The 2,971-nt window shown below is 33.9% G+C and overlaps 1 long non-coding RNA gene across 1 annotated transcript; it reads left to right on the plus strand.

The window, feature by feature from the left end:
- The first annotated feature begins 1,500 nt into the window (after nucleotides 1-1,500).
- LOC114541475 lies at nucleotides 1,501-2,121 on the plus strand. The gene is made up of 3 exons (XR_003689283.1): nucleotides 1,501-1,531; nucleotides 1,746-1,829; nucleotides 2,111-2,121. It is a non-coding gene; the product is annotated as an uncharacterized LOC114541475 (long non-coding RNA).
- Nucleotides 2,122-2,971: the final 850 nt, after the last annotated feature.

Here is a 2,971-nt window from a genome sequence, read left to right on the forward strand (position 1 = left end):
TTCCAACGAGGTCACAATTTACTTCAATTCATATTTTGTCTAAGATAATGTGCTTCTGTTAACTTCGTTCTTTTTACTATCTTAGAACGAGCGGAGGCAACTGCATTCGGAATCTTCTTATTGCTGTCAATGTTTTATTTCTGGTATGATTTTTTCGTTTCTATGAGTTGCATTAACAAATAAAATTAACATCACGAGGCTGGGATCATCCAAATCTTTGATAACCATATTTTTTTAAACCTGTGGACACTGGAAACAGCTCATATTCGGAACACAAATTTAACAATCAAAGTTTCTCACAATTTGGTAGAAACAGCAAAACTCGAGAAATTATTGTGGGCTAGGCTCCAGTATACATCCAAAATAAGCGTAAATACAGTTTTGGGGAAAGAATGTTTTGTACCTGATCATTTGCACTTCCGCAAATGTAATGTAATTTAAAACGTTCGAAAATGAATGTACATCATGTGTATTTTCAGCTTGGTGACCTCATAAACTGTAATTTGGCGCTATCTTAGTTGATTTTTAGTATATTTCACTCTAAGGAGACTAAATTATTTCGATGACGAATACCTTGCCATTTTCGCGGGTTATTTCAATTCCTTAACGGGAACTGTGTTCATTTCGTTTTAATAAATTGCTCTCCATATTGTTATAATTGTTCAAATCGAGTTAAAGATATTGAAAGCACCCCCAATAAAGGTAGCCATCATGACATAATTTTATTACTATTGGTCATGATGATAATCTCATGCACAAATTTTAATTCTTGACGAGGTTCGGTCATTTTTTGTATCGATTCCTAGGAATGGCTGGGCTAATTTGCTGTTTATTCATCCATTAGTAATGGAATGTGGGAAAATTCCAGTAATCTTTCTAAACATATAATGACTCTTAGCAAATTTATTTAATTCTAAAAATTATGGCAAGAGTAATGAAGTAAATATTGTTATGTTTCTGCTCTAGTACCTCTTTGTCCTCATCTTAATTACGTTCGTGCAAATCGTTGCCATTGCCTTGGGAATGTTGTATTCAGAAAAGGTAGCCAATAGAGTGACTGAATGTGTTTTTTGAAGGATTTAATGATATATGACAGCCAAAAAATAATCTTTGTGTGTGAGAAATAAGTTGAAACAAAAATTGAATTGAAGGAGAAATTTTATCATTCGTAGATTGAAGATGAATTCCATGGGGATATGATGAAATCTATCGAGGAATATAACAGAGATGATGATAAAGAGATTACTAAAGCGTGGAAATGGGCACAGGAAAGATAATCATTATAAGGGATTTTCGTAACCGCGTCTTGGATATCAGCTGATGATAGATCAATGATCAAAATAATATCTAAAAATTAAGTATTCGTGTATTTGTTTAGTTCAAATGTTGTGGTGTAGACAATTACACAGACTGGATTTTCGCACCCTCATTCAATCCAGAAGGACTGCATACTCTTGTTCCAGACAGTTGCTGTGGAGGAAACACACAGCATTGTAGAAACATTTTCAATAAAACTGGAATTTACACTAAGGTGCGTAAAATAGTGAAGTATCTATATACGGTATAATGTATTGTGTCTACAGCCACTTAATACCGATAAATTGAACGTACTTAAAGATTTTCTGGGCAGATTGAACCACACTCAGTATTTTGACATAGACTTATATTTATATGTACTGTATGTGATATGTATTGCATTTTTCAGCCGTCTGAAAATGCATCTGATGCCAATTCTTTTATGACAGGGTTGCTTCCGTGAACTCAAAGAATTCATCAGGAATCATGTACTTAGCATTGGTTTGGCAGCGCTTTTCTTTTTGGTCTTTGAGGTAATTATTAAATTTTGCCTATATCCAGTTTTAAAGAGGTGAAAGGCAGCTGAGATGAAATTAGATTAGTTGTCTTCGATCCAAGCCCCCTTATCCTCACATTGCTTGACTTCAACAAAAATAGCAAACACAGCAATCAAATTAAAGACTCCAGGCCTCTTGCACCCAAAAGAAGTTTGGACAAAAAAAAACTAGCATTTCTCTTCAATACGTTCTGTGAGCTTCGTTGTCAATTTCCTCTCTTTATTAACATATTAGCTATGTTCATATGCTCCTTTCAGATTGTTTTAATAGGTTTGTAACTTTTGGCGTAAAAACACTAAGTTATTGTGAAACAGGGAACCACAGACTTTCGACAATGTAAACCTATTTAAACCGAACTGATAACACGATGCGACAGGGAATGAACAAAATTATGCTAACATAGTCATAGGGTAAATTAGGTAGAAAATTGAATGCTGACCATCGTTGTTGCACAATCTCTGTTTTTTTTATATTCCGGGTCATTCTAAAGGCAACTATTTCTTTAGTGCCGATCTTACTTTTTTTTCAAAAAGTTGTGTGTGGGAGGCAATATTAATAGTGTCACGAAAGAACTCTCCCGTGAGTGAATTTTTTTGCAGCGATTATTTTGAGATGCTGCGTGTGAACATTAAATGCATGGTAGCTTGTCTTCAGCTTAAGAGAATAAATAATATAGTCTCAGCGTAGAACTCGACGACATCGGCGATAAAGAGCGAGTCATATGTATTTCATTTTGCGGTCGAAATAAACTCCCACGATTAAAGTTATCTCGATTCTGGTATATTCGATTTATTCATTGAGCATATGATCATTTGTAACGAATTTAAAATATTATCATGTAAAACATTACTTGGGATTTCTATTCTAGTTCAATTCTTTAATCTTACACTATAAGTTATAGTAGCTACATTTCATTTCTTCTTCTTCTTCATTCCACTTTACAGCTTTCATTTCTTCGCGTAGAGAACTTCACAAGTTAACAAAATGAGAAGAAAAGTGCCGTAAGTATAAATATTATCGAAAGGTTTGTTTGAAAGCGGCGTAAAATTTGGGAAATAACAATGTTACATGTTAGAAGGTCAATATCCAAGTGTTAGATTTAGTAAAAATATAAAGAG

The sequence above is a fragment of the Dendronephthya gigantea genome, unplaced genomic scaffold, assembly GCF_004324835.1.
Source record: "Dendronephthya gigantea isolate DGI-Jeju-01 unplaced genomic scaffold, DenGig_1.0 000294F, whole genome shotgun sequence".
NCBI classification, from domain to species: Eukaryota; Metazoa; Cnidaria; class Anthozoa; order Malacalcyonacea; family Nephtheidae; genus Dendronephthya; species Dendronephthya gigantea.